We start from the raw sequence: 12401 nt of genomic DNA, 5'->3' as shown, positions 1-12401 counted from the left end.
TAATTTCTTTCAGGACTAATGTTTAGACTTAATGAGTAAAGAAATTTCACTTTTTAAAAAAAATGCATTTTAATTCGCTTAAATTTCAGATCAGTTTCCAGTAAGCATTCACTAAATGGTAATGTCATATAAAAATATCAATATTCTTATGAATGAATGCAGTATTGTGTCTGTGAATAAATTAGAGTCTAAATTGTTCTGTAGCGGTTCTGAGAACTTCAAATTAAAATGCTCTTAAAACTAGCTGCATTTTCAGAATTTTTCTATTAACCAAGTAGTTATTTCAAAATATTGGTCATATTATGGTGAATATGAATAATTATTGGTCTTTCAATAACTGGTCATATTTAATATGTTCAGTATATTGGAACTGCACTCTTAGAAATCTTGCCAACTTGATTCAAGATTTCTTGGTAATTTTAGATTCTGTTGTTCCCACATACATGGAAAAGTTCATCTGAAATAATTATCTTACACAACCTATCACTCTTTATTCTTTATTAAGTTCCCGAGAAGAATACAAATGGTTATTGTGGCAAATTTCATAAGGAATTTTAGTGCAGAACTATGCAATATTATCAGCAGAAAGATATCATGAGAAGTAGCTATCGTAATTCTAAAAGTACAAATGCCATCCATCTATCTGCCCATCTGTCTATCCATCTTTATATCTATCTACCTACCTACCTATCTAATATATTTTGTCCTCTTGAAAAACTCTCCCATATCTAATATCCAGAATGTGGACTTTGAAAGAGAAAGCAAGGTCCTCTCTTAAAGAGTCCATATATATTAACATTGAGCAGCTGTCTCTCAACAGAGGGTTACAGTTAGGGTTAGACATCATCTATCATAGTCCTTTCAACAGTTCCAAAAAGATTTCACCCCCATTTGTACTCTGATACAGATGATTCTGAGAGCACAGATAAGCCCCCAGGTAGCCTTAAGAGTTCTCAAGGAGAGTGCTAACAACTAGATGACTTCAAAGAAATATGATTCTTCCAGCCCTTTTCTCCCCAATCCTGTCAGATCTAATCCTTCCATCTCCAGATAGATCCTAATGTCAAGGTTGAGGAAAGAATGGCGAAAAGTCTGTTAATCAAAAGAGCCTGGAAAAAGAACCTTCGCATTTAAACTCTGGGACTGGCAGAATTATACGGAGCTTAATTTTTATGTTTTACCGTGTAGTTTATCTTATCTCCAGTAAGGCAAATTATCTAACAATGTCAAAATCTTGACATTTATTTTGTTATGCCATTCATGAATGTGAGATTAATTTTCTAGAAATAATAGAGATTGGTCTGAGCTGTGTCATTCAATATTCACAATTTATAATATGTGCAATATATTCATCACTCCTATCTATCTTTTGAGAATATTAATTTCAAAAGCTGGGGGATGAGTGTTCTTCTTTACATTCCCATAAACAAAATGTATGTCATTATGATTCCATTTTTAATGATAATGATGAGACTTTTCCAGTCTATTCCCCATATTAGACATTCTATAAATGAAAGTCCAACAACTCTGATAGGTTGAAAAAGATCTAGTGTAGATCTGAATATTTTTATTATTTTCAATACCCTTTTATCATTTGTGTAAGTAATAAATAACACTGAATATGACTTTTTTAAAGAAAAAAGAATTAGAAAAATAGCTAATTTTGTATTCTCACAACTTTCTTCCTTTTCTCATGATTGGATAGCTGAGCTATTCAAGAAAAATGTCTAATTTTTAAAAAATAATTAACACTGCTTTTTTCTATTCAAAATATCTTAAAGAAACAGGGTTTGATGTGTATGGCAGAACATACTACATTCTCCTCCATGCTGCATCGAGAGCCCAGGATGGGTTGACTCCTTCCTATGACATCATAGCTGAGTCTGTACTAAGATATAATAGCCAGCCCCCGGGGGAGACCTCAGCTTTTGACTCAGCTCCTTTCAGTCAGTAGCTGTGTCTCTGAAAGCATTCTGTTAGATAGCAATCACCAGCGATCTTCAGTACTTTTTTCCTCTCTTCAAGCAGCTCCCAGGGATCTGGGCAGCTGCTCTTTCAGGAGAGCCCTGCAACGTTGGGAGCAGCATCACAGAGCTCTGTGCAGGCAAGCTGGGAGGCGTCTGCAGACTTCCCCCTGCAGTTTGGAGCGATCGTAAACACGATTGGCAAACTGATAAGAGCTCCAGCCAGCTGATCGTGTAGCTGGTTGCTGTGTTTTTCCCTTGCTGACTTCGCTCGTTCTGTATAGCCTAAGGAGGCTCTGTATACAGGCTCTGTATAACCTGTATAGCCTATAACCAAACTCTTTATTCAGCAATTCTGGAAAACAGCCAAATATGAAAAGTAAACCCTTCCCAGTTTAAAGGAGGCAATTTTTTGTTGTCACTGGCCCTTTTAACGAAGTATGGTAGCACTGTCTAATTTTAGGATCAACATAGTTTAGAGCTGTGACTCTATATTAAGTTTCATATAGCAGTTCTAAGCGGAACTCCCCTGTAAATTGGTAAGAGGTTCAGAAGAAAGTTGTGAATATGGAGAAGTTCTGCAAGAACATTCTTTTGAAATCCTTCATGCTATACCATGCAGGTTTTCAGTTCATGTGAAAAACCACACCAAATACATTTGATTTCTTGGGCAAATTTTGTAGCACAGACAGTCCTTTCAATCCTTACATACTGTATCTCTAAGAAATTTTTTATTGAATTTTTTTATTGTTATTAACATATTAATAACAGAACAGTAAAAGGCAAGCTGAATTGCGGACATTTCCTACAAATATTGTAATGTGTACATGTGTAAAATATCTGTAATAATCCCAGCCCCATACTTCCATGTACATGGGTATCTATTCCTAAACAGGCATGTATAGGAATTTGGTTCTTTCATTTAATGAGGGAGTTCATAATAGCTTTCCACCTAAAAGGAATTATGTGTACTCTTAAATTGAGTTCATTCTACAAAATATTAATAACATTCATCTATAGTACAGTAAACTAAAGTAGCAAACATTTGAAGAAATACAGAAGTCCATCATGTGATTGGGGTTTACAGCTATTATTTGTGAAACATGATTTTTGGTTTCGCACATTCAGGCATAACCTAAAGAGTGACAGAGGAATAATTCCAAACAAAACAGCAAGGATGGAAAATTGACCAGAAACACAGAATTGCTGTTATTTGTTGGAGCAGAAAAGAGGAAGAAGGATGGAGACAAGGCAAAATGGCTTAAATACTAATGACAAAAACATGAATGCTACAATTACACAGGGCAACAGCACTTGTTGCTTGTTCTGGTTATCATCTTTATTTGCATTTATTATCTTGATTCTTGTGTAGTTATTGAAACAAAGTTTTCTGCAGTAGGTTTGTACATTCATAATGCTTAGATTTTAATCTTGGCATGTAAACCTCTTCCTGAAAGTCATCCACATATTGTTTGACATTATCGAGATTGGAAGAAAAAAGCCAAATAAGACAAATATTATCAAATAGGTATAGTAGATATATAATTACATTAATGTATATATTTAAATGATTTTAGATAGAAACTAAAAAGGCATGTTTAGCAACAATTTAGTAAGAATTATGTCTTCCAAGCAATTTTTGTCACCTCCATAAATATCCTATTTAGTCTAGGACTAAATGTGTGTGTGTGTGTGTGTAACCCAAGTGTGAAATGTGGACATCATGTATTTGGAAAGGGAAAATTTGGAAATATTCAGGATTGGTTTCAGCTGAAGTTGACAAGATGTGGAATCTGAGCATTGCACAGGAATTTTGGCTGTATTTATAGTTTATTCATTTCCCCCCCATCTGCTAGTCCTTGGAGAAATAGTTTCTTAAATTCCAAGTTATCCCCCTCCCCACATAAATATGGTATAGACCTCTTCACTTCTTCTCAATCTGAAACTTTGAAGTTCAAGAGTTTCTGCAATTTATTTATTTGTTTCTCAAAATATTAAATTACCCATCTCCCCCATAAAGAGCACTGTGGTTAGATTCATTAAATCATGTAATGTGATATAACGTAACGTAATGTAATGTAGCATGGACTTGCTTTGAAAGTGCAAATCATATTCCTTCTTATAACATGCTAAACAAGTTATGTGAATATTGTGGCAGTTTTCATAAATAGTCTGGATTCATGTATCAAACTATGCAGTATCATGGTTTGTTCAGTTTTAGTCTCACCGTGCTATATATAAACTAGTTATATTTTATCTGCTGTATTTTTTCTCACATAGAAAATATTCCATGACTATCATAATTATAGGAATTGTAAACTTGGACATCTATATATTTATAAGAAATGTAATTATATACTTAACATTTATATGTTACATAGTACATCAGTAATATTTCTTTCTTCTTTTCTCAGAATGATGACCTATACAACCTCAGAAAAAAACCTTCTTTGAACTCATGGGTATCCACACTTGGTTTTGTGTATCACAGCTAGGACCTCAGTCTTCTTCCCCAGTAGATGGGTACGATGCATCCAGTTCAATTTGTTTACTTTACACAAACCTCAGGAGTTAATTAACTGAACTGCACATTCTCTTTCTTTTTTAAAAATATTTTTTTTTTGTTTGTGTGTGCCATGCAAAAGCACTGTGACACCTGGACAATGAGTCTATGATTGCTTCCTCCTTTATCATAGAGATTTAACTGGCAACAGTAAACTTATGTGCCCACCACTATAATATAGTGAAAGTGGGTATACTACTAGCTCATCTATGTAAAACATGAAATTTTAATTTGCTGCTGAAAAACCTGTATGACAAATCATAAGTGTAAATTATTACATACAAACTGTTAATGTTGGTTGAAGAGTATTAAATATTTAACATAGGTTTTTGATTTATACATGTACTTTTTTAATTAAAATGTAACTTTTCCTACAGCACATCCTTTTTGATGTGGAACTGAGGTATACTATATTCTGTTATAAACAGAGTGGGATGGGTGGGGGAAATTGCTTAAAAAAGACATTTTAAGAATAGCTTAGGGTACTATTCTTTTTAAGATTGTAATTCAGAATATATTATATGGATCAATGGCCCATGAACCTGGATGTACAGTCATATTTACTGATATCATCAATAACTACAATTCAGCTGAATTCTTTAAAAATATAATATTTTTTATTCTTCCTGTGAAACATTATGAAAAGGCGAACTTATTTGTGCATGGTATTTGCAAGTGTGAATTTGAAATTGTTGGTTGCACAGGAACGTAGACAATATCAGAAAAATAAAGCTAAGTCTTCCATTGTACGTATGTATGTGTGTGCGCGCCAGCGTGCCCCTATATGTATGTGTGTGTGTTTATAAAATTATATGTGTGTGTATAGGTATGTGTGTGTATATGCATACACACACATATATACATAGAGAATTATATAGGTACAAAGAAAAAACATCTGAAACATTGGCAAATACTTCAAATGAAATTATTCCTGGAATGAAATATGTGGGCCTTTGTAAATTCTGGAAATCTCTTTCTATACATAATAAACTAGGAACTGTTTTATCTTTATTTCTCCTATTTCATTGTTCTCTCTTTACACCCAATCAATACATCTCATTGTATTTGGTATTCTTGATTAGTTACAAATAAGAATGATAGCTCAAATATTACTGAGTAAAAAAATGTTTCAGTTCAAAAAACACATTACTCTCGAAGGTCAGTGATACTGTAGATTGCATTCCTTAATGATAACTTGTGTTCCCATTTTCTCCCAATCTGATAAAATGGGATCCTCTTCATAGCTATTACAGTGAGAATTTTACAATGACTTCCCATAACTTCTAAAAGTACAGAAATGCACAAGCATATGAAATGAAGTAGGCAAGATAATTTTTATGTCTACATCAAATTTGTTTCACTGAATCATCTATGAAAATCAGGCATACAGCATCATCACCTGGTGGTAAGGATAACATTTCTTCTTAACTATTAATACCAAAAAAATATCATAATATGATTACTAAAAGAAGACACATGCAAGATATAAACAATGTATTCAAACCATTGTTTTAAAGGCCTTAAATAAATTGTTAGAAAGCTAGCCTATGCAAACCATGTCCTTAAAATTGAGTATAAATTCACCTTTAGATTTTATTAGGTTTTCTTCTTTTCTTTACAAATTGAAGACTGAAAGCAACACACCTTGGAAGAGCTTTGGAGACAGTTTGATTGCAGATTTGCCATTAGGCATTTTTTTTAGCCCAGTGTGTCATGTGAACCAAACTATTGTGTTAACTTTTTGTTGAAATGTATTGCAAATGCAGGAAACTTGTGTTAATTCTATGAGCCATATTAATCGTGATGTAGCACATCATGAGAACATAATTTTCAGGGCTTAGAAACATTTTGAGTGATTTAAAAAAGCTATGGTAAATAATGGACTTTTAAAGATTACTGTATAATCTTCAGACAACACAACCTGAGAATATAAATAGTTCTTTTTCCTGCAGGTGGTATAATCAACATAGTATAATCTACTCTGCAAAAAAGATCTACAATTTACATCTTAGCACATTTTAAGAACAGACTTCATCATGAACGAATTCCCCATCCCAAAATTAGCTCAAAGATGCTGCATGGAATTTAGCTGAAAATACCTGGCTTGCTTTCTTTGTTTAATACCAGATTAATGTATTTTAACAGTTCAATGACAGTGGAAGTTTTCACCCAATGGACAATGGAAATTTTAAAGAGATACCATTTTATACAATATTTTAAACATTTTAAAAAACCTTTCTTAATGAATTTATACCTAGGTTATTTCTTACTGACACAAATCTGCATCAGATTAATACAGCTATACCTGGTTTTATGGTTTGTACTGTACCTAAGTCACAGCAAGTTGCCCCTCCCTTATCTCTGTTGCAAACATCTACGTTTGTAGCTTTCTTCTTTATTTTCATATCATTGACTTTTAGTTCTGTGACTTTTAAATATTTAGTTCTTATTATCACCCTTGCAGCTATTAATTCTCCTCCATGCTGCATCGAGAGCCCAGGATGGGTTGACTCCTTCCTATGATGTCATAGCTGAGTCTGTACTAAGATATAAAAGCCAGCCCCCGGGAGAGACCCCAGCTTTTGACTCAGCTCCTTTCAGTCAGTAGCTGTGTCTCTGAAAGCATTCTGTTAGATAGCAATCACCAGCGATCTTCAATACTTTTTTCCTCTCTTCAAGCAGCTCCCAGGGTTCTGGGCAGCTGCTCTTCCAGAGAGCAGGGCTCGCTCGCTCTCTCCTCTCTCCTGCAAGTTGGGAGCAGCTTTACAGAGCTCTGTGAAGGCAAGCTGGGCAGCGTCTGCAGACCTCCCCCACGCCTGCAGTTTGGAGGGAGCGTAAACATGATCAGCAAACTGATAAGAGCTCAAGCCAGCTGATCGTGTAGCTGGTTGCTGTGTTTTTCCCTTGCTGACTTCGCTCGGGGCTCTGTATAGCCTAAGGAGCAATTCTTCAATCTTGGAGCCTGTTTTCCTGTAGTCAGTGGCCATCTTGGATTCAAGCCTTCCACCACGAGGTGAGCGGCCATTTTGTAAGCCCGCTCTCTCCTACAACCAAATTGCAACACTTGGGAGCAGTCATCGATTCCATGTTGTGCCAGGTTTTGCTGTCCCCAGCTCGTGGAAAGAGCCTTGCAGAGATCATCAGCCAGATCCAGCAACATCAAATTGTCCCCCTGTCGCTGCTGTCCAAACTTCTGGGGAAGATGGTTTCCTGTATTGGTATCGTCCCGTGGGCTTGGCTCCACTCCCGAACCCTCCAATGGTTCCTGCTTCCCTACCAATGAGCAGGAACCAGCCACTCATCCATCAAGGTCGCACTCCCACCACAAATCCGGAGATCTCTCAATTGGTGGCATTCCCCATCTATCTGGAGGGGACTCCTGTTCAGGGACCCAGACAGGCTAGTGATAACCACTGATGCCAGCCTCCTGGGTTGGGGTTCCCATATGCTGGGCCAGATAGCTCAGGGCGTTTGGTCCAGATCGGAACAAATCCTTCCCATAAATTGGCTAGAGCTCAGAGCTATTTTTCTGGCTCTCAAGCATTTCAGGCAATCAGTGACTGGCTCTCATGTTCTAGTCCTTACGGACAACATGGCTGCAAAGGCTCATGTCAACCGGCCAGGGGGGACGAGGTCCAAAGCCCTCATGAGAGAGGCTGTACGGTTGGGGTTATGGGCAGAGAAACACCTGTTATCGATCTCGGCGGACCACATCTCCGGGATTGACAACTCCCAGGCTGACTGGCTCAGCAGGAGCCTAGTCGACCAAGCAGAATGGTCCATTCCTCCGTCTCTATTCAGGGATCTTTCCCTCAGATTTGGAACACCGGAGGTGGATCTTTTCTCCACTCCTCAAAACGCCCAAGTCACTAGATTCTTCACCAGGTTTCCTTGCCTGTGGTTCCATAGTCGGTGTGATGAGCCAGACGAGGACCTGCCCATGGACATGCAAGCTTTGGTATGTCCCACCCTGGGCTCTCGATGCAGCATGGAGGAGAATGGGCATTGGTAGAAGTAACCATGAATGGCCTTTCTGTCTATGCTGCGAGAGAGCCCAGCCCCTCCCATGATTTGTCTGGAGAGGGTAAGACATATTTCTGTATTTATTTTGGGCTTTCAGAGACACCTTTCAGTCTGTGAAGTATCTTCGCCAAAGCTGGGGTCTCTCCCAGGGGCTGGCTTTTATATCTTAGTACAGACTCAGCTATGACGTCATAGGAAGGAGTCAACCCATCCTGGGCTCTCTCGCAGCATAGATAGAAAGGGCGTTCACGGTAACTTCTACCAACGCCCATTTTGAGCTATTTTTAATTAAATTAAGAGAACACGTATTGTTTTTCTGTAGTGTTAAAATAATAAGGCCTGATAATCAATTATCTAGTGAAGCATATCCTTTGTTACTTCCAGTCTCCCTTTGTTCATTAGGCTTAAGCTTTAAGGTCTGGATGATTTTCATAAAAAATATGCAAGCAAAGTTCTATTTTATCCACTTAAAGATAATGTTTAGCTTCGTGGTCCATTTTATTTGTTATTAATCTTTCTTTTATTAACTTGTAACATTATACACTTGGCCAATATATTTCCTCTTTCTTATAATATGCTTCAGTTAAAAAAAAGCAAAATCTTACAAAGCCTTGTTGGTCAGTAAATTCTGTTAATCAGAAAAAGGAATCAGTTTTCTTGTGCGTGTTTTGGGCTATTCATAACTACACTATTTTTTAACTCAAACATTGACACAGCATGATGATGAGTTATATTAAAGTTATGTCTTTTATCTTTTGGGATATTAAATTTTTAGATTATCATATTTGCAATCAAAATTTTAAAGTATGCAATAGGTTGCCAAAAGAATTTGGGTTATCTAAAAAAAGTGCAGATGGCAGTACATTCAATTAAAAATTATTTTTATTTCACAATAAGGTCCAGATTTACTAGGAAAATTTATATTCTTGGATTACTATCTGCATTTAATTTTTTTTGAAAGTTTCCAAATCCACAGTATTTTTAATAGACAAATAAAGTGTATTATTATGATAGATATTTAACTGAATGAACTTTGGAATAAAAAATTGGGATATTCCATTTAAATAAATAAATAGTTAAGGTTCTTAAATTACAGGAAACTTGTTTTTATGATATTCCAATGAAACTAATTCAGCAACATATTTTTCCATTTATTGGAGACCACAGTGTTCAGATAGCAGTGACTATCATGACAGTGTACAGTGAAGGAGGGTAGACTTAAACATATACTGTGAGCTTGCCCTACTGTTCCTCATTTTCATTTACTATCATTTTGTTAATCTAGTTTGGGTAAAGGTAACATGGTTTAATATTGAAATATTATTTTGACTTTTATACTAAAGATCTGCACTTTGTGGATTTATCAAACATGGGATGTTCCAACCAAAATGTCCCCTCCACACATTTCCTTTTTTAAAAAGAAGAAAACACTGGTAATCTTGCATCAATGATACACATACACTGTCTTCTAATTATATATATTTACCTTCTATCAATGTCATAGAAAGATTGATCAGATTTTGTGTGGTCAAGGTCTGGTTTCATGTATGTTTAAAAATGAACTGATTTTAAAATATGCATTATAATATTTTCTTCCAACTTCTTGTTTACATGTTTCCTCCTTTTCTTTTTGTAAAATAAAATAAAACATCAAAAATACAAAAAAAACAAACAAACATGATCACCTGTGACAGAAGGGAGAGAGCTGAACCTCTGATCTTCTCTAATCAGTACATGATTTATAAACATAGCTGTTGGTTGGATATATTTTGGATAGTCTATTGTTGGGTATATAATTATTTTAGATGTTGTCATCTTTGTACCTTTACTGAAGGGATTTCACCCAAGGCATCTTACCTTCTTGATGACCTTTCTTAAAATAAAACAATTGTAATTTAGTGATAGTAAATTTGGTTTTATAAATTCTTCTATAGAAAAAGAATAAGGTTTTATTGAGATAAGAATATTCATATTTATAGCAGTAAATCTATAATCAATAAACTCATTCTTCATTGATGTTATGTGTATGTTGTGGGATATATCAGCAAATGTGTAGAGCATTTACACATTTTCTAAAATTGGGATTTCAACTGATCTGTTTAGTAGGAATATCTGTTTAAATTAATTCCTTCAGGCTCATTTGGCAAGTGGCAATTTTGTGAGAACACGAGCAAGCTTTTTTGGATTTAATCTATTCCAAGGACAAACAGGCATGGATAAAATACTAAGACCCATTTAGCAAACAGGCTAATTATAATAGCTCTTCTTGCTTGCAATAATTTACTAGAAAGAAGTTTTAAGGGTAGCAGACTCCCAAAACCATTGACTTGCTCAAGGAACACCACCATATCTCCTATATTTCCTGCTGGCTCCTTAAATGAATTCTTCATATATTGATTTCTTCACTATCTGCAAATTGTTGTTACGTGCTTGGTATTATTGTCATGGAATAAATTGCTGATTGAACATGCAAGGCCTACCCTGCCTAATACTACTACGAACAAAAAGAAGAAGAAGGATGAAGCTCTTCATAATTCCAGATCCAATGGCTTCAAGGTGTCCATTGTAGTCTTCTCCAGCTTTCCTGGTTTCTCTGTTGATGGTCTCACGAAGTCATAATATACAGGCCTTACTGGTTATTTTTTATGGCCAATCTCAGAAGAGGATATCTTACCTATCTACACTTCCTGACTTACCAGAAAAGCTGAAATGAAGGTTTTCCTACTAAACATTCTCATCATTCTCATTCATTCTCACTCATTTTCATACACTTCTATGCTGTCTCACACTCAACTGATTGTCCTCTTGGCACCAGGTTTTTACAGTCTGATCAGCATATTTGTTCCAGTATTGATGCTAAAGTAGTACCTTTAGTGTTCCCCTACAATAGTCTTTTTGGGGACTGAAGGTTTATTGGCTTTGCAAAATAATAATCTTTGGTTTCCATCAATTGTTTTGAATGTTTACTACCTTAGATTGTGGTCTAATTTGGTTCCACATCAGACTGCCTTAGAACTTCTAAAACAAAATTGAGAATGCTTTTCCTGAGACTGCTCCTGGCTTTTGTTATAATGTACAATTCTTCATGAGAATGACTAGCTTGGAACTTGGTCGAAACTATTTTTTTTTTTTAGTCTTTCTTGTTTCAGAATTATTGATTAAATCTATCCTTTCATAGATGTACAAAATCCTCCTTCCATGAGTGGAAAGTCTTCCATTCCTCCATATTTAATTCCACAAGTCATTTGTAGAATTCATATAAATTGTAGAATTCATATGAAATGTATTTAGAAATGCATATCATTGAATTATGCATAATTCATCAGTGATTTCCAAACAACTCCCAAAGAATAATCTAGATGAATATAGTGACAATATAGTATATACATATCTCCACAGATAATCTACAATAAAAATAGGAGCCCCCAACCCCCTTTTCTTCATATTTAATATGTCATGATGTAATATCTATATTGTACTTTAAACTTTCAATCTCTGCTTCTCTTACATAATGTGAATAATTTGTATGTCTCCAATTTGTATGTTAACTATTGATTACTAGACATTTTTTTACCATAAGAAATAATTATTAATTGTATAGTATCTAGACTATTTGACTGGAAATAGTTGCTTTAGTGTTCTGTGAAATAATAATATAAGCGGCGAGGAAACAATCTATACAGCAAATGTCTATTGATTAGAAATGGTTTCCGCTACACAATACTGTAGTTATGTGAAATTTGCTGTGAAGGGGGGGAGTTTAGGTGGCTTTAGTTTCAAATATTCATTCTGGATGGGTCTTAATTATTGTAATTAATTATTGTACAATATATTACTCAAGACAGTCATCA

General features: G+C 35.3%; 1 protein-coding gene across 2 annotated transcripts in view; it reads left to right on the top strand.

Annotated features, from left to right (window-relative positions):
* The window catches only part of IRS1 (insulin receptor substrate 1), a 41962-nt gene extending 36424 nt beyond the window's left edge, over positions 1–5538 (top strand). Inside the window, exon 2 of one of the 2 annotated variants that reach the window (XM_026664269.2) lies at positions 4379–5538. The gene's annotated coding sequence lies outside the window, so the exon portion shown is untranslated. Of the gene's footprint in view, positions 1–3092; positions 3612–4378 lie in introns of those variants that run through there. The other variant, XM_087965044.1, reaches the window with a different exon arrangement.
* The last annotated feature ends 6863 nt before the right edge of the window (positions 5539–12401 follow it).

This window comes from Notechis scutatus, chromosome 4, assembly GCF_049901735.1.
Source record: "Notechis scutatus isolate UNSWTSFEM ecotype Mainland chromosome 4, rNotScu1.2, whole genome shotgun sequence".
Classification (NCBI taxonomy): Eukaryota; Metazoa; Chordata; class Lepidosauria; order Squamata; family Elapidae; genus Notechis; species Notechis scutatus.
The sequence above is the reverse complement of the archived record's forward strand: the minus strand, read 5'-3'. Positions and strand labels throughout refer to the sequence as shown.